This window comes from Chinchilla lanigera, unplaced genomic scaffold, assembly GCF_000276665.1.
Source record: "Chinchilla lanigera isolate Chin_1 unplaced genomic scaffold, ChiLan1.0 scaffold00022, whole genome shotgun sequence".
NCBI classification, from domain to species: domain Eukaryota; kingdom Metazoa; phylum Chordata; class Mammalia; order Rodentia; family Chinchillidae; genus Chinchilla; species Chinchilla lanigera.
The window spans coordinates 17,347,402-17,367,992 of NW_004955423.1; the positions used below are offsets into that span (position 1 = coordinate 17,347,402).

Genomic DNA, 20,591 nt, shown 5'->3' on the forward strand with positions numbered 1-20,591 from the left:
GGAAGGCACAGTGGTGACTCACCAGGCTTCCTGAAGATATCCTGGATTCAGCCCAGCCCTGGCAGACACACTATTTTAATTCTCAAAATAACTCTATTACGTAGGCAAGAGAAAACACGAGCCATATAAGGAAATTAAAGCTCAGGAGAGAATAAGTGGTTTGAGGTTTAGCACTGAAAGTTGCTGGCCAAGCCGGGACCAGACCCTCTCTCCTGAGCCCCTGCTCACAGCCTTGTAATACCAGCTTTGGACTTGTTAAAAAACTGTGCTAAAGTCTGATCTAAACACTCCTGAAACAGTGATTCTTTCTAAATCAGTTTATAGGCCAAAGAGATTTTGCATTTTTACTTTAAATACTAGAGATCTTGGAATGTACCTTTATCCTCTTCATGCGTGTGCATCAGGTGAGGATTGGCATTGTCGATGACTCACGTTCTATGAGTTCAGGCTTCCCATCAAGCCATAGTAAAGTAAAATGCTGCTGATTAAGAACATGCTGTGAGATACACAGGCAAAAATAGTTTTCTGACCTTTGATTGGTACTGTTTAATCTTATGCAGCCAATTTTTTGCCTTCCTCTATAAGAAAGCAAGACATAGCAGGCAAAGAAATGCTGGTAGTTTTGGAAGACAAAGCTCTGCATTCAGAAGAGTTCCATGAATGTGTTTGAGGTGGGGAGTGTACCGAATCTCTGCATTTAGTTAGGGAATCAAATTTACTGCCTTTGCTGATAGAAACTATTGTTGGCACTTCACTGAATAACATATGATGATTTTCACACCTGCTTCTAGGGCTTGAATCTATCTTATGCATTGTTTCATCACAAAGGACTTCAGTAATTTTATTCTCTTTTTATCTGAATAAAATTTTATTCTCTTTATATGTGAGGTTTGAGCTTGTTAGGTCCATTCTGGCTCATGTGCCCAGAGAGAAAGCGGGTTTTCGGAAAGAACTAGGAAGTTAATTATTTGCTGTATAATTATTAAGCATTTGGCTTTGGCATTATTCATTGGCATCTGTCATTTCTTATGCCTAAGGCTTTTGATTCAGATAACAATTCATCAGAGAAGCACAATTATTCAACAAGAAACTCTGTGTAAAGGACCTTAAGTGTAGACTATTGCAGATGTCTATTAGGATGACTAACAAACCCATCATAATCTCTTTGTGGCTCATGAAATTCACAGCTGCAAGGCTTTAATTCTAGTGGGCATTACTTGATCTTGGTTCTTTCCATATAATGAGAAAATGTGTGTGAGAGTGCTTTGAACTTTATAGAACGCTTAGCAAACATAAAGTATTGCTATCATTATCAATTATGCGTACCAGAATACTTACCCTAATAACATGAGATCAACTTTAGAATGGAACAAGCTCTTCCACCTTTAGTTTTGTGCAAGTTGGGGGAATGTAATGAGGAAATGTCAGCTGACAAAGGAGTATCTGATCCATTATCTATTCTGTGACTGTCCTTTAGGCTCTCAGTGCTTGGCAAAGGAAGATGAGATTGTGGAGGAGCAGAGGAATCAAGAGATAAAAGGGAAATAATGCCTTAGAGACTTTCACTGAGATATGCTGGAAATATTGGTTCCTTGTCCCACCCTGATCCTATTAATCTGTGCTTGTATCATGTTTTTCATTGTACATTGGTGTCAGTGATTGGAATCTTCTGTTAAATGTTCTCTTCTTAAGAGAAGCCTTACATACAAATATATACTGCAAGTTTTCTAATGTTTGTTTAATACCCTGAAATTCAGATAGAAGGAAAGAGCATTACTTGAGCAGTTTACTAAATTCCCGACTTTGTTCTAAGCATATTATATATGTTGTAATATTGTCATGACAACCCCACAAAGTAGGGCAAACTCTGTCCAATTTATACAAGAGAACAAGGCAACTTCATCATAAGAAATTAATTTATTCAAGGGTAGGCACCTCATAAGTGATGAGCTGGCATTCAACACTAGGCTTCTCAAACTCTTTCAAAAATGCTCTTCACCCTGTGTTCATGGTTACTGATTTTATATTCTCAAGGCTCTTTCCCAATGTAACTTTCTCTGACTTTGCTAATAACTATGTTGATGAGCAGAAATTACTTACTTCATTCTTTACAAATGAGCTTCAGAACATCGCTATCAATTAAGGTATATGCTGTAACAAAAAGCCTAAAAACATGTATGTTTCTAATATGGATTATTTACCTTTTAAGTAAAGTAAAAAAATGACTAAAACCTCCAACTCATATATATAATATATATAATATAATTTTATATACACACACACACTTGACAAGATTGGCTCCCCTCTAAGCAAAGACTCTGACATTTAGATTCCTCCCATGTTGTGGAGCCTCTATTTTAAGGACACGGTTTCCAGTGTTGTATAGGCAGAAGGTAGAAAAAGGGGGAGAAAGTGATGGCAAATTTGCTTCTCCTCCTTTTCTGATAAGTTAGGGATGTGACCTTTTTGGTTGCAAGGAGCAGGGTTTTTTCAGGTAAAAGTTTTGCCAATTGTTTTTCCACTTCATACCAAAAGCACGATTCAATAACCTTTCAGGAGTAGTCGTTTTGGTTTCCCTGTATTTGTAATTTTCAGGTTTTTCTGCTATTATTGATTTCTAGTTTTATTCATTGTCATTGGAGAAGATGCTTGGCATATTTATTGAGAGCTTTTCTGTTCCAGATACTGTGATAGGCACTAGGCAAATAGTGGACATTCAATAACTACTTTATGAATAAAGCTTCTACCACATTTTCAGAATATGTTTATTACATTACTAAGGTTTTGACAGGTAAGATATTTTTCAATTTTCCTATAACTTAAAACCATGAATTCTTAAGGATGATCTTTGAAGTGCTACACGTGATGTGCATTTTAAGAGAAAAAATTTGGATTGGCACCCAATCTCGTCACCATGTTTTGAAATTTAATACTTTAGGGAAAAGTAGAGATGTCTTAGCTACTTTTCTCATCACTGAGACACAATACCCAATACAAGTTGAAGAAGGAAAAGTTTATTTTAGCTCACAGTTTATAGAGCTTTCAGTGCAGTTGGCTGGCTTCAAGGCGGGTGGCATGGTAGAGGGGCATATTAGTGGATAAACAGTCCATGGCAGGGCAGGCAGGAGGCAGCATAAGCAAGCTTTCTTTAACCTTTATATTCCGTGCAAGCTACAAACCTATTGCTTGGTGCCAACCAAACTTTGGGTGGGGCTTCTGTCTTCAGCAGATCCATTCAGTCACACCCAAAACTATGCTAAGCCAATCAGTGAACTAATCCAGTACCTTGGACCCTTAATCCCAGTATCACAAACCCAGGATCCAGCCACCTCCCGTAAAGCCCCACTTAGGAATGAGCACATGAGGCTTTGGGGAGACTTTTAGATACAAGCCATAACAACCAAGAAATCTTCTCCATGGAAGGTTCCAAGACCCCAAACATCCTTGTTTTCATTAAAACAGGTAATGTGACCACTGTGTTTTGTCGGCTACTTCAGGATACTCTTTAACACTTGAAGTTGCTAGTAAACTTCATGCTGTCTGGGTAGGACCAAATAAAACAATATAAAGAATAAAAAATGGAAGAAGTGAAACTCCTATGCTTTATCTTCTGATTAGCACTTACTGTGATCCTAAGAAAAATATTGGAGGTAAGTTCCTCTAAAACAGAATAATTTTTCTTTAGAAATAAGCAACTGATGTTCCTACATAGCTTGTTGTTTTTCTGCAGATTTTATAACATTACTAAAAACCCAATACATGTGTGTGCATGTGTGTATATGTGTACACTGTGTATGTATTAAACTCTGTGATACCCTAAATCTACACATCTCAGGGTGTTCTTCCATGAAAAGACCAGACTAATTAACAAGAAACATTTTCCCAATGTATTCTTATGGGAACCCCAGAAAAAGAAGCCATTTATAGGTGAGCACAGGAGTCATAATTTATAAAAATATCCCAAATGCCTTCACTAGAGACAAAACCAAATTTAAATGAACAAACAGTGGTTAAATGTAGCATTCTATTTATTTAAGTCAGTGATTGCCATAAATGATAATGATTCTTCATTTCCTAGATAGTCAATGCATTATTCATACTTCCTTAGGCTGAATTATGAGAAAATCAAGGCCTATAATGGTTTTATGTGGTGATTTGTAGGCAGAATAGATTATTCATTAGGAAAATATATAAATATTATACAGAGGGATTGCTGGCTATTTATTTTTCCTGATTTTTAATTCTATTGTTCTTTTTTAACATTTGACAATTTAATGTCTGCATGTGGAGCTGAGATTCCAATGAATGTGAATTTTATTGGCTTTATTTGGGCTTGCACACTCTAAAGGGAATTTGGCATGTAATAATTTAGGAGGCCTCTTCTTAGATCTTCATATGAGATGTGCATAACAAAGCTGAGAAAAATTTAATATTCCCAATTTAGTGGATACAAATTATTTGCTTTGCTTATTAAAAGTGAGCATATCAGTTTAAACAGTTGTATATCCAAGTTATTGATTCTTAAATATTCTTCCTTGGGTATTAAAATGACTTACTTTTGTCTTAGCTTCTTTGACACATTTTTTCCAAGTAATTTTTTTGTTTTGTTCATCTGCCAATGTGCTGCATTTAGCCTTTCATTCACATAGGACATGATGGCGACTCCCTGCATTGACACAGGCAGGCCGTTTGGTTTGAGGTTTCTACCTGCCCGCATGTGCGTGACCTGCTTTAATGTTGCTTCTGACTTTCCAAAAGCTTAAGCCTGAAGAAGCTCTCACTTAGAAACAAAACAACCAGTCAAACAATAATCCCTGGCCACAGGCCTTGCACCGTATATTCTGCAGTTCACAGTGGGTGTGAACAAGGACAGAGCATCTGGGAGCTGGCTGCATGCTCCTCTTTTCTCATAGAGTTATTTTGTTGTAAACGCTCCTTAGTTAGTGAAGCAAAAGGAAGGGAGCAGAAATTTGGAATCTCTTTATTTTCAGGCCTCTAAAGGTCTCTGAATCCTGTCCTCATCCACATAGATTTCTATTGTTTTCCTCTTTTTATCACTATGTGCTGTCTAAGTTGATGAATAAATCATGGGCTTATTTCACTAAAAGAAGGCCACTTCAATTTTGGATTGGACAAGAGCTATCATACCTTCAAAGTACCTCTTGGTCAGCTGTCATTGGCATTTAATTTAAGTATATGTAGCATTAGAATGCTGTGTGTGTGATCAGGTCATTTCATCACAGAACATATAAATTAGAAAAATGTCATATCAGGGAAAAGTATGTCTTAAGAAATACTTTCATTTTATAAAAAAGGATTAAAATTTAAGTATTTCTGGGTACTGCCAACACCTTAATGCATAATTGAATGAGAAAGCATCTAGAAAACTGCACACGAGGAGTGAGAGACACTTTTTCAAAACATTCTGAATTATCTGGACATTCTTTTCCAAATTCTGATAGACATTATTTGGTATTTTATTACTTTTGCCTACAGTTGGCCAAAAATCAGCTTGATATAAAGTACTTTGCTCGTAAAGAGTATGTACAAGTGATCACAGTTTATTGACATCTGAATTGACTCTGTAGACAGCTCATGTGGATTATTTCCTTAGAATCTGGCCAATTTATTAGCCTTAGACAAGACATCATTTTCTATGCTGTATGTATGATTCACACTTCTCTTCTAATTCTTTCCAAGTGGAAAACTTTATCTTGCTTCAGGGCTACTCCACATGTGGTTTTCTCTGGCCAGAGCTATTTTCTTTCTTTATTTGGGTGGATGGCTCTATTTTCATACTTCAGATTTCAGCCAAGTGTTGTCATTTCTGAGATTTTTAAAAACTACTCCATTAAATATAATCCTTCTGATTATACATTTTTCTTTTCTTTATGTGTTGCAATTAATAATTATGCAACTATTTGTATTTACTTATGGTCTGTTTCTTCCATTCTTACTCTCAGAGATTGAAATCTTCATAGAAGCAGGGACATGTAGTAGGTGTGTAATAAATATTTGATGACTGAGTGGATAATCCCCATACCAGGGCCAGAATTGAATCCAAGGTCTCCAGAATCCTACCATTCCACATTAGCCACTTTTTTTGCGACAGGGCCTCACTATATCTTTCAGGCTGGCTTTGAACACTGCCCGGTAGCCCAGGCAGCCCTTGAACTCTTGGCAATGTTCCTGCCTCAGCCTCTTAAGTGCTGGGATTATAGGCATACGCCACCATGCTTGGGTTAGCTACTGCACAGTTTTACTACAAAATATATGGAATTACTTTTTACTTTCTGTTCATGTAGAAAATGAGCTTTTATGTGATCTAAATTCAACTGCTGTCCAATTTCAATTTTATATTTGGGAAAGGTAAAATAGGCAAGTAATTACGGCCTCCCTAGATAGGCTATTGAAGTCAGAGAACATGGAGGATAATAGGGTTCTGAACAGAAAATGACAATGTCTTTTTCTGTTTTCTTTGAGAAAAGGTCTTACTATGTACCCAGGCTGGCCTTGAACTTGCAGCAATCCTCTTGGCTCAGCCTCCCGAGCATCTTTTGATAGTTAAAAATGTTGTTTCTAAAAGGAGAGGTTAACTTTAAATCAATGAACAATTTTGATTCTAAATCCAGTTGCTTTCTTTAATTTTGCTTGTGTTTTTTTCCTTTGAGTTTTGACCAATTAATACAAAGAGAGCAGGACTAGTTTTGATTTCTATGGAATTTAGCCTCATTAATCTTGATATATTTTCATTTGAAAGCTGACAAACACCGATTACTTAATATCAGTGCTTCTACACACACAGACACACACACGCACACACACACACACACACATGCACAAATGCACGTACACCACACACATACACCCTGAATTTTCCAAGCTCAGATTATCTTGGAGACTGATTTGATTGACTTAGGTGTGAAAGAATTTTCTTATCTATATCAGGGACAGACTGTCAAATTTTCGGATCCTCAGCATGCATTTGAATTCTCTTAGCAGGAAACATTTGATTTATTGTCCTGAACAGCATCTTTTAAAGCTGCCTTTGTGAGGGTAATGCCATATTTGAAAATGTTTCCATATGATTATTTTAGCATTTTCATATTCATTTTATTACTATGTAAATACACTTATATAGTTTCACAATGAGAGGTTTCCTTAGAGATAATCTAGTTCAACATCTTTATTTTAAATTTTCATAGTAAAATAACTAATGTATTTGCATAAAGCTATTTTTAAATGTCCTTAAAATGAAAATTTATAAATCAGTCTTTAAGGAATAGTTTTTTACTTTCTTATCTCTTTAAAAAGGGAGAATTCAATTCTCCTAACGTTTTATTTGATGGTTTTATATATGGTCCCATTTGGGTGTTCTTAATTGTCATTAAATCTGGTTTAAAAAATTTGTTTCATTTTGTTTCAATTTATGAAAACTTCTTAATAATTATCTTATGTGCTACAAGATAATTCATGGGTTTGCCAGACAAGATGTCTTTAAGCTTCTTGTGTCATTTAGGACTTTGGTATAAAAATAGTGGCAGCAATAAATGATACCTTGGTTTGGGGAGCAAATCTTTGCTTACTTCTTTATAGCTTAACTTGAGATTGATTAATTTACCTGCAAAACAGCTGCTCTTTCTCTCAGGTTAGTTTTGGCCAAGGTAATTTTCTTTGTGGCCTAAGGTGGCAAACTGTTTTGATATTTCCTTTCTCTTCCTCAAAATGTTTCAAGTCTTTTAAAATTTATTATTATACCCCAAATAGCAGATGTTAAGTAAATATAATTTGATTGTAAACAAAAAATGGAGTTTTTTATGTTTTCCCTATAAATCTTACTCATTCAATTTTTAAATTTGTGTAGCTGATAAACATTACACAGTCATGTGACTGCATTATTTCATAATTTATTACATCATTTATTCTATAAAGAAATTTTCTTTGTGTTTCAGTTTTCCTAAAAATCTGATCAAGTAATACAGGAATAAAAAAATATATAACTGGAAGAGAAAAATCTATCCTTGTCTTTAGAACAAAACATTTTCAGGCACTTAAGGGTAGGAACATGCCGTATATTTCTTTTATGATTTCTGGTTACCCATTGTACAAGTTCATTGAATAATGTACTACTAACGGCTTAAGAATTTTTTTTGTTTTGTTTTTTTTCCGGTACCGGGAACCGAACTCACGACCTTGCGCTTGCCAGGCAGGCGCTTTGCCGCTGAGCTAAATCCCCAGCCCCATGAATTTTTAAGAAATAAAGAATTGGTATTGGAATCCTGTGATGGACATTTTAGTGTCAGAAGAAATTTTTGAGTGACCCAACCTAAATCTTCTTATTTTTCATACAACAAAACTGACAAGTGAGGGATAATTGCTGCTAGGATAGTGTGATGTGTGCTTGGATGTGTGTGTGTGTGTGTGTGTGTGTAGGGAAAGAGAGAATCATAGCCAATATATATTTAAGATGCGGACTAGTTGATACAATTCTAAATGCTTTTTATGTATTATCTTGTTAATCTTGATTATCTCCCTTTAGATATACATATTATTTTATGCCCATTTTACAGAAAAAATAATATCTCCTTGAGGTTTCATTCTTAAATGTTACACTATATTACCTCTCTGATTAAAGCCAAGAAACACTAGTTCCTTATACTATGCTGTTTCCATTCTGGGAATTCCGTGAATGGTTTAGATGATTGAATGTTTTAAGTGAGAAATGTATGTTACAGTAGAAAGGAATGTAGAGGATGGTAATCAAAGGTGGCTGGTGAAGTTGGTGGAATGAAAATCAGACCTAGAAGATGGCTTAGCAGAAAGAAGGAGGGCATCAAACTCTTGATGAATAAGTAATGATGAAGCATTATAAAAATATATCTTTCTGAGTATCCAGAAGTAATATTTGTTTGAAGACTTTACTCTTGTTGGTGGAATAGTCCTTCTCAAGAGTAACAGCAAAATAAGATATAACCGTTGAAGGTCATCTACTGAAATCTGTGTTAAGCGGCTTCCTCTTCATGCCTGTCCTTCCGAAATAAATTCCCAACCATAGTTGTTTGTCGTTTGAAAGGTTTCCTCAAATGATTTTGGAAGGACACCTAGACAGAGGACATGAAGTCCACTCTGTTCATTTGATATTGCTGAGCTGTGAATATTTAAGAGCTGAGGCGCAGAGTCATTATTATTGATGATATTTTGCCTTATGAGCAAGGGATTCTTCCATGAATGACACAAAGGGCATGTAGGAAAGGACACAGAACTCAGTCTCCTTCTTCAGCTTCTTGCTGATATGTGAATAACTTGGGGTGATGCACAATGCTCTCACTTTATGTCATTTGGTGTTTCACTCAGGCAGTTGAATTGCTGGCAATCTCTTACCCACTAAACATCATAGAATAAATGTGTGTTTTAATAAGAGAATCCCAGGCATAAAGTTCAACTGATTATGACTGTCTTGTGTTGCCTTTTTGCCTGCTGAACTCAACAAAGTCTAAGGAGGCTACTTGATCTTCTCCATAGGGCTTTTCATAGGGCCAGTTTAGCAGAATGACACTTTAGAACAATGAATTATTTGAAAATTCCCTTTACGAAGGGATGCTTTTTAATACAAATTATAGGAAAGGAGCAGTTATATTATTTACCATAGGGATAGTACAAGCAGAATTTCTGAATTTCTTCAAGGAAAACCAATAAAATCATAGATTAGACAGTGCATTTATATATAAGAAGTTCTGGGTGTAGAATTCCACTAACTATGACTATGTCTTGTATTGCCATTTTGAAAATGTAACTGTGTCACAGAATTGTGTGGCTCAAAAAGCAAACTTACAGTCAACTTAGCTTACTAATTGGCAATAACAAAATAGACATCCCACTTTGAAGTTATATATAAAGTCTTAATGTCAAAATTAGCCAAAGACCTTTATCTTAGTTTATGAATGATTTATCAACCCAGAAAGTACTAACCCAGAGGAGATTGCTGGCATTTATGTATGTATTTGAAATGATGAGTATTATAAGACAAAGTGATGTGTTCTAGTGGATGAATGTAAGTATGCATGCAGATAATTATACTGGGGCCATGTTTAACTTAGCTTTATTATGCAGTGCTAAATGACTTTATTCAATAATAAAACACAAAATAGATCTAGTAAATTTAGATTGGGCAGATTTATTGTGGACCTTAAGTAAGTCCCAAGGAAATAGTAGAAGGTACAAATTGGATAATAGTGAAATCAAAATATGTGCTGTTAGACATTTGTGCCTTTTCTATTTGTCAGATTCCCCACCCTCAACCCTGAATCCTAGAAAAAAAACAACAACCCACTATTGACAGTGAACGATTAAATGAAGGGCTGTTAAATATTCAATGAAGCAGCAAATCTGCTTACATTTTTATTAGCATGTAGCTTTGAAGAAATAAAGCAGGTCTGAAGCAACGCCTGAGATTGGTATAAATCAAGGTCATGTCTACATGTCATATATATATATATATATATATATATATATATACTCAATCAGGCCTAAGCTGCTTATGCTCTCTGACTTTCTATGACATAGTCACACTGCACAGCCATAGAGCTTATATTTAAAGATCCGGTCACATTATGTAGTACTAAATATTCCACTGCCAGCTGACTGCACAAACTTCCATTAGACAAAGTCTAGAAAGACTATAAATGGAGGAAAAGCACCATCTTTTTATTTTATTTTTTTCAAAGGTACCAGTTATTTAATTAGGTTCTCAGTAAGAAATTTAGAACACTAATTTGTGAGGGTAAATTCCACTTGTCAGAGCAAAAACGGATCGCAGGTAGCCCTGGAGCTGAGGAACGGCTTTGATTTTTTTGTAAAATCTGTGAATCCACCACTTTCTGATCAACCTTGTGCTACTCTGAAAGCTGGTATCGCTCTTTCTCAGTGTCAAAGATCTAATCCTCCTGGTGTCTGGGCTTCTGCCTACATCCTCCTGGCGTCTCATCCTCCTGGTGTCTGGGCCTACTTCTTCTTGAAATAAGCATCTGTGAGGTGTTTGGGGATTTTGACATTGCTGATACAAATTTTTGTGGAGATGGCAATGACAAACTTCTGGTGTGTTCTATACAGAGGAACGCAATTAAGGTTAAGAGGCCCAGTCACAAGGAGCAAGCCACCAGCCAGTTCCTTCAGGAAACCATCCTTTTGCCTCTGTGGCACCCAGTGAGGGTGATCAAGATGGTCCCAGGAGTGATGCTGGCTCGCAGCTTCCTCTCGTGCTGACTGAAGGGTTTCTTGCTGTGGCTCAGCAGCTTTCGGGGCACATCTTCAGTAGGGTAGTATCTAGGCAGTTTTTGAAGCTTAACCACCGGGGTACCACCATTCTTGTCACCACCAGCTGGTTTTGTGACAGTAGCAAGAATCTCCTTTTTCTTTTCAACCTTAGATTTAGCTGCTGTGTACTTTCTCTTGTACAAAGCTTTTCTGGAATACATAGCAGATCGGGAGTCTCTACCAATTCCTCTAACCAGGATAGGACTTTGGCCGCAGTGGGGCTTTCCCTCATTTGGACTTTTTAGCCAGTGGGGCTGTCCCTTCTTGGGATTCTTTAGCCTCCACATTACCCTTTTTACCAGTGCCAGCGACATCAGCTTTCTTGGCTTTGGATTTCTTCTCTTTAGTATCTGGCTTTTCAGTTTTTCGCCCGCCATCTTGCAACATGGGAAAGAGCCATCTCCTTATTTTGAAAATTTAAGGAAAATACTTACAAATTTATGAGGAGCACATGAGAAATAAAATAAGGCTAGATCCAGGAAGAAAGAGTTTTAAATAGAATGTTGATTATAGTGCTACAATCAAAGGAGCTGAATACAACAGAAACAGTCACCTGTAAAATTGTCTCTTGAAAGTAAACATGAGAGTTATTCTGAAACCAATTAAGAGAGGATAATGAAACATTTATGTGTGGATGGATTTTGATTGCACAGATAGGTAAGCGTTTGTAGCAAAGAACAAAACAAAGCGGGTCTCTAATCTCCTCAATAAATGAACAAACAAAACGCTCTCCTCCTTTCTGTCTCACTAAAATCTCTCTGACATGGGCTAACTTCATCTTATTGATTTAGAAATTTTGATTTGGAAAACACCAGCCAGCATAGTTAAGTCATATTTTCAGAGACTTTTTCTTTGGAAAAACACAAACACATTAAAAAAAAAAACAAACAGAATTGATTTTAAAAGCTTTATCTAATAATTCTTGGCTTTCAAATGTTACTTAAGAAGCTTTTGAAGGATTATGCGAAATGGTCCCTTTAGAACTTCCAGTGGGTCCCAGAGCTGTTTGGTAATGCTTGTGGGTCGTTTTCATGCAGGAAAATGACACCCAGATGAATGCTAAACAGTAATTCAATCAGGAAATCCTGATGGCATTCTACAACTGGGAAGCACTCTTTGAATGCTTTATGAAGAATACCACATTGCCAACATTGAATTACAGCTAATATTTTTACATGAGGAGTAGGAATACGAGGGGCATAAAACAATTTTATAGCCAGTTACCTGTGAGGTTGAGAGAGATGACAATTCATCACACTAAGGTCTTTAGTGCGTGCCACAGAGGAAAATTATAATATGTGCAGGAGTGAAGGCTTGCCCCTTGTTAGTCTACAAGGAGGAGGATGTGAGTATAGAGGACATAGCTGTCCAGAAAGCATTACAGGACTTGTGAAATGAGGCCAGTGTTTGCAATGCTTTTGAGGACACCCCAGTTGCCAGGGACACAAATCCTAGTCCTCATAAATACCACATTTGTACTTTAATCAGAAAAAATTCTATTAAAAATAACCTTTCAGTGAGGGAGTATTATCTAAACACAACACAGGCATTTCAACTGATAGATGAAAAACTTGTATTTTAAGAGCCTAGAAAGAAGTAAGTTGAATGTTATCATAAAATAGCACATGGTTTTGAGGTACCCTGGGTGCTGATATTTCATATTCCAGTATAAACTCAAAACCCCCTAGCCTGCTTGAGAATTGTCTAAGTTATTTTAATTTGAGTCATAACAAATTATTTGTATAAAAATATGCCGTAAGAATGATAGTTGGAGAGCAGGAACATGAAAATGTATTTTTTCAGGCTTGTTGAGATGAATGAACCCTCATAAATGTTATTAACTTCGCAGAATGTGTACCAAGTGTAAACAGCTCTGCATTTCAGAATGCCTTGGCTTTCTTTTCAAAGAGTGAATTAAGTTGATAGTTGTGACTAAGTCAGAAAGGTACTAGCATAGTGCTCTGCATCTTTCCCCTGCATGGCTCACCCTAAAGACATGTTGGTTTTGTCACAAACCACTCTATCTTTATTATTTTTGTTCTTGTTTTACAGCTCCATTTCCAGTAGCACAAGAGGAGGAAGCACAGGTTTAACTATTTTTTTTTAACCCAGGGAGATGTGTTCTGCCTATTGTACTAAACACTAACCAGAGTTGTATCAGTGTGTGAATCTAGTGTGACCCAACCCTGGTTAGGGGGGAAAATGAACAATGTAAGGAACCTGTCCAGCACTTAGAGATTAAGGCTGGAAAATAAGAATGAGTAGGAAGCGGTATTACAAATACAGACCAGAGAAGAAAAGGCTTAGTGGTCTCTTGGTTATGACCGAAGAATGTGCAGAAGTTTTGGATGCAGCATGTTCTCTAGCCTATTTGATCTTCCCTGAGGGTAGAACAGAGTGAATGTCCATGAGCAATAAGACAAAGGATTTAGAGACTGAGAAAAATGAGTGGTCTAAGACAGCAGAAAAACTTAGTAAGAAATAGAGGGTAATAAATGCTGGAGTGGAGAAATACCTTAAACTCATTAGAAAAGGAAAACTGAAAATAAAAAAAATATTTGGAAAAGAGGCATCAACTACTCTTTCTTGGGTAAAGCTGTGGTCAGGGAGAAGCAATGATTCTGAAATCTTCCTAGGCCTCCCTCCTCCCCATGTACTCTTCCTCTGATGAAGTTCATGGTGTGTGTGTGCGTGTGTGTGTGTGTGTGTGTGTGTGTGTGTGTGTGTGTGCATGCACGTGTGCCCATGCACGCATGCATTAGATGATGAGAGGACTTGCAACTTCCGGTTGGTGTTGGGAAGGCCTCAGATGGAACAATGATCCATCTCGCAGGAAAATCCCTGTCCTGGGAATTTCCTTCAAAGCAAAAATTCAAGCACTGATGGGAAAGGTGCCCTGGACTTGCCCATGAAGAGATGTTACAAGTGCTTCATTTTATGGAACTCCATGCAAACCACAGCCAGGCTATAACAAAGGAAAGAAAGCAATGATCTTCTAGGACTCATTGAGAAAATGCTAACTTTCTAAGTTCAATGAATGAATTTGACTGAGCCCATTTTTTTTCCTCTTTCTATGCTGTACTTGAAAACTAGTTGTGCTTAATTTTTTCATTTCCCTTTGACATACTTGCAAATTGTTTTAGGGGCTTGGACAGAAATGCACAAACAAGTAGGAAGTTAAAGCAGACAGTCACCCGAAGCCTTTAGTAGCTCTCCGTGGCTCTGAAGATGAAGTCTGTGTTACTCAGCATGGCTGAGAGTAGAGCACAGGTTCTGTGCTTGTTTAACTCTCTGCCTCACTCGTCTACCTGGCCCCCTTACCTCTCTCAGCTCCTTAGCATGCCTTGCTTCTATCTGGCTGATTTCCTCTTACAACTCTTTTTACTATGCCGACGCCTATTCTACCTAGTTATGGGGTAGGTTTGGCTTAGATTTCACTGTATGTTGGAAGTTGAACCTGATCATATATTCTCCCCTTTGGGTCTGGCCAAGACCCCTTTTCTGTGTTTCTGCCACGTCTCTGCTATCAAAGCAGTCATCATACTATATAATAATGTAAATGCCTGTTTACTAGGCTGTATTAGTCAGCATGGCACTGTAAATTTTATTTTTATGTTCCAGAAGAGTTTGTGTAACATAACCTAGCTTGCATGGAAGAGTGGTTTCAAACATGTGGGCCTGAGTTTTGCAGTGGCAGCAGATGAGGAACATTCATCAAGGGGTGAGCAGGGCGCAGCTATATATTCCCTTGCTTTTTCCTGAGTGCTCATTACCCTCCATTGTTCAGTATGTTTTCCCACTGTTGTTTTAAGGTACAGCTCTGTGGTTTTTGAAAATAGAAGCTTTTAGCTTTGCTTGTGGGTCTCATTCAGTTTTTTTTTTTTTTAATATTGTCTTGAGGATTCCCTGGCTGTTATTAAAAGCACTTCTCTTTCCTGGGTCACTTCTTGGTTGTTCTTACAGAAGCAGCTGCATCATGGGAATACTTTTAATGAGGTGTTGAATGAAATGGTTGATGATAAATACTTGCCTCTAAAGCAAATTTTTGGTGCTTAGGAAATTTGTAAGATACCCTGAAAGGCCTCCTCCATTTGAAGTGCCATTTTGCCTTATAAGAACCAGGATACACCAATTCTGCTTGGTTGCTTTGTCTCTTGAGCAGGACCTCATGGCATAATATATTTATTTCATCATATTGTATATTTTGCTAACTTTTTCACAGAGCCACATACATTTTGATTTCAAAATGATATGCAGAAATGAAGAAGACACAAGTAATTCCTTATGGTTTCAGCTGGGAATGGAAGTAAAATATGCATTTGCATTACGTGAATGGTGTTGACCTTTCATGGCACCCGGTGTTACAAATCATGCTTCTCCCGTCATTGCTATTTACCTTACATAAGTACTTTCATCGTTCACTCTACTATCAGTCACGTAATCTTCATCTGTGCTGTCCATGATGGGTATCCTGGGCCACCCATATGCAGCTGATGAGCCCCTGGAGTGTGGGTAGTGTGGAGTTTGTGAATGGAAGCAAAATTTCGCCAAATACTTCTGTCTGAGAACTAAAGTAAAAAGGAGGTGTAAATGTCAAATACAGGACAGACATCAAAAAACTAGTCAAAATAAAAGGAATCCAAAATATCTCATATTTTCCTAAATTAAATTAATTTGTGTTGATTGCATATTGAAATGGTCATCTGAATTTATCAGGTTAAATTAAAGAGTATTGTTAAAATTAATATCTCCTTTTACTTTCTATATAAAGTTACTGGAAATTTTTAGGTTGCATGAGTGGCTTTTATTAGACAATGTGCTCTAGACAGTATCTAAATAATGGAGACCTTTTGTTTTCTTTCTTTATAAAAAGAGTTATTTATTCACTGTGGTGACTAAAATTTGGCAGTTGGTTGGACTGTAAGAATGGCAACTGTGTAAGCCATTAAGTACATCTTGTATCCTAAGATAAACTATTCATAATACTAATAAGAATAACTACTCTAGAGAATCAATAAAGTTATTTACCTCTTTGGTTTTCATGAAGACTCAAAAGGACAATACATGCAAGCAAGGCGACTTTAAACCATATTATCCTATGCAGAGAAGGATGCAGGCCAATCATTTAAAACTGTTTTCAAACCTGGTACATAGTAGTAATATACTTAGTTATCTATGCATTCAGTGTGAGATAGAGAAGGGACCTCTTTTGGTTCATGTAAGACTTATTATTTGAGAGTACTTCTTATGTAGCAGTATATTCTGTGTAACCCTTTTTCTAACTGGTGCATGATTCTTTATATAATTGGTACATCTATGTAACCAGTCCCTTACTCTGAGATATAGGGTTGCTTTGATACTTTTCAACAGTTATTGTATTGGCTACTTTTGTTGTTGCTGAGGTGAAATACCCATCATCCACAAGATAAAGGAAGAGAGGTTTATTTCAGCTCACAGTTCGTAGAGGTTTCAGTCCACGGTCTGCTGGCTCCAAAGCAGGGCAGCATGACAATGGGGCATTGCAGCATAGAAATAGTTCATGGTATGGCAGGCAAGAAGCAGAAGGCAGCAAGCAGTAGCAGCAGCAAACTTGCCTTGTGTCTCTTTATGTTCCATTCAGGCTGTAAGCCTACTGATTGATGCCTCCCATACCCAAGGTGGGGCTACCATTACCACATTCTTAATCCCAGTATCATATCCTTAATCCACATTTACACACACTAACCCAGCCACCTTTGAAACTCTCCACCTGTGACTGCATGAGGCGTTGGGGGGACATCTAGATATAAGTCATAGCATCAACGTTGTGGTAAACTTCTTCCCATATTTTGGGTAATTTTCCAAGGACATCCAACTGATTTTAAAGAAAACAATGAATTACGTAAAAATGGGGGAAAGAAACCACTCTAATTTCTGGTGATAGCTGAACAAATTTCACAGTATGAGGGAGTTGGATATAAGCTATTTCCTCACCATTTTTTGAATTTCTACAGTAGACAATGTAAATAAGGAAAAGATTTACTAAGTGAGAATTTGGGGCTATTCCTATAATGAGAATATTGACAGTAGACTGGTACCTCAGTTCATGAACTTAATTCATTCCACGACTCTGGGAAAGATGGCTGCATCTGTGTTCTCAGCCGGCGTGGAGTTTGTGAACAGAAGCAAAATTTTGCCAAATGCTTCTGTTTGAGAACTAAATTGTTTGCAAAAAAAAGCATTCATGAACCAAAGTATTACTGTATTACAATAGTAATAAAAACAGTAGAGACTTGGGGGGCTATTTCAGTTCCAATATCTATATCTGTTTATTACTAGAATCTTGAATGAAGCTTTAGCCTCACTGAATAATTTATCTAAAGCAGTTGAAGGGGTTTGCGAGTACCTGGATGCTATGTATAAAGGCTCATACAAATGACCAGCAGCACATGTAAATTAGTTTAAACTTGCAAGGTAGGGGTGAGGAAGAAAGCATCTGTGTGGGATTGTAAATTGTAAGTTGGGTCAAACTTCTCAGTCCCATAAAGAAAGATTTTGGAAGCAAGGTTTCATTTTGGCCATGACTGTGTGTAGAAGTTTTACTTTTAAAGCAGATGTTCAAGTCCGCAGAGCTGAGTTTACATTCTGTGAATATATTTATTGTCTTAATCACGCTTCTGTTTCTGGTAGTGGGCTGGAAAAGGCAGCTCATTCTAAGTAAAGTTGAGCGGAAATAAGAAGGCAACCCCATGGTAAAGCAGAGTGCTTTAATAATGATCTCTTTTAAAATATGGCTTCTCATTATCATAACATTACAAATCCCACTCGCAGCCAGAGTTCCAGAGTTCAAGAGCAAGCATTCTGAGCGCCTTTTGATATGGTTGTCCTTGCTCTTAGGAATACCTACCTGTTGTCTGAACAATCCAGTTATAAAACCACTTCTCCCAAGGTATTTCCTCCTGTTTTTTATTTTGAAAGCAAAGGTTGAGCACTATTTTTGTATTTGAGTGTTTAAAAATGATGATTACTGTGCTAGAGCATCATTAAGGTTCTAGATGCCTTATGCACCATTATTTTTGAGCTGGTTGTGTATCATGAATTCTCATGGTGTTGTGCTGAAAAGATGGGCTTTCTGAGTTTGAAAGAAGAGTTGTTCTACTTAGAATCGACACACTTCAGCTTGGGTGCTTTCTATGTATGCTAGGCAAGTTACAGAGCTTCTGACAGCTACTGAGTGTCCTCACTGGGAAAGTTAAAATAGTAACTAATCTCCCCTCACAATATGGACAAACATCAACAAGTGGTTGCTGGACTCTGGGAAAAGAGGAAGGACATCTGTTGCAAAAATGTGTAAGGAAAAGTTTTGGGGTAATCAAAATACTTTTTTTTTATATTGATTCTGTTTGTGCTACCTGACTATGCATGTCAAAGCACAGAACATTCAAAAAAAGGGTTAAATTGTATATTAAACTGTATATTAATTATACCTTAAAACATCTTTTAAGAAAAGAACTTTATAAATGCTAAATACTAAAAAAAGTTATTTTTTTCCCAGAGGATGTCAATTTCATAAGGCAGCCAATGGTTTTATGACTACCACAGGGGAAATGCTTGCTCCCTATTTGGATTAGAGTAGATGTCCTGGTTGTTGTGCAGAAACTGTTTATCTTTCCTAATCCTCATGTCAAATAAAATGAGACATTTATTAAAGTGAGATCTCCAGTGCACTGTCCTTCACCAATATCTCCCTTTTTTGCCTGAGCTCATCCATTTCTTCGGCTTCAGCCCTTCCAAGTGGCATCCAAGTCTGTGTCTCTCGCTTGGACCTGATTCCTGAGCTCTAGCTCTATGTTCTTTTTGCCTGGAAGTTTTTACTTGGAAGTTCCACAGGCATCTTCTTCACTATGCTCAAAACCAGATCCATCACTTCCACCGGTCTCTTGCCTTTTCTCATGAATTCCTCATGTATTCACTTTACAAAAGCATTGGGCTGGGTATTGGGAAGGTAAAAGTAAAAAGCATAGTCACTCTTTACTGAGATTGCAGACTAATAATACAAGTAACTACATAATAAAATTCAGTAGTGTGTGATAAACATTTCCTTCCTCAGTTTGGAGGAAGCTAGATATGATCTTGATTCTCTCTCATTTCACATATTTCCTATCAGTAATTCTGCTTCTGCTCTCTGACTCTCTCGAGTTTATGTCTCTGTCCATCTATAGCGTAACTACCTTAGTTTAAGCCCTTAGACTCTCCTTTTCTGCCACTATGATAGCCTTCTGGTTGTCTCCACTTCCCCAGGCCTGCTGCCTTCAGATCCACCTTCAGCGCCGTTAGTGGTCAGCCTAAACCGTATGTTTTTCTGTGATTGAACTCTTTATTAGTGATCTGTTATCCTGTGGCAGCCCACGGTTCTCAACAGCACATTAATTCCTCTTCAATATTCAGCCCTTTGCTTTCACTTTAGATTTAAAACCAAACATTTGCTTCATGCGTTGTGTCCCAGAAACCCCGGACTACTCATATGTGGGTGGCATCTCACATACTAGGCCACTCTTTCCCTCTGAGCCTGAACTTACTACTTTTTTCTTCTGCCAGAAACGCTTTGTGAAAAAATAGTCCTTTGTCATCATCTTCAGGCATCTTTTTCATATTCTTTATAATTCCTGAGGGTTTTTTACTTTCTCTAGTGTGAGCTGATGGTGTTCTCTGTTATTCCACTTGTCGTGGAATGTTGAAATTTTGTGTATATTTTGTGCTCACTTAGCAGATTATAAATTTACTGAAGCTAAGGACTGTGTCTTTGTCCTTGTCTCCTCAGAAGCCCACAAGGGATGAGAACCTCAGTCCCTGAAACTGACACACACAGACTCACGCCATAGCCTAGAAGTACGGTACTGGGTCCATGGCAAAGGCTCAGTAAGTGCTTGTTGAGTTGACCAAAAGGCGTTCTCCTCCTTTCTAACTTCATTTTGTGCTATTTGCTTCCATTCAATTGCTTCACTTCTGTGAGTGTCTTATAGTTCTTTGAATACTGCACAGTTTACCATCCAAGGGTTTATAGGGTTGTTCTGTTACCTTCTCTCCTGCTTCTCTTTGCAGTTAGTTACTATGTGTTCTTTGACACTAAGACTTAGATACCTCTTATTCTGGAAAGGGTCTGCTCCTCTTCCCCACCATTTTAGGATAGATTAGGAAATTCACTTTTATTTTTTTAAAGCATTCTTTGTGATCCTAGCATAGTTTATACTGAGTGTCCTTTTGAGATTACTTGTCTTTCTCTTTGACAAGACTGGGGC

At 37.3% G+C, this 20,591-nt stretch overlaps 1 protein-coding gene and 1 pseudogene across 4 annotated transcripts in view; one reads left to right on the forward strand and one right to left on the reverse strand.

The window, feature by feature from the left end:
• Positions 1–20,591, forward strand: part of Slc44a5 (solute carrier family 44, member 5) — a 355,454-nt gene that overhangs the window by 87,078 nt on the left and 247,785 nt on the right. The window lies entirely within an intron of this gene.
• Positions 10,760–11,690, reverse strand: LOC102029760 (annotated as a pseudogene).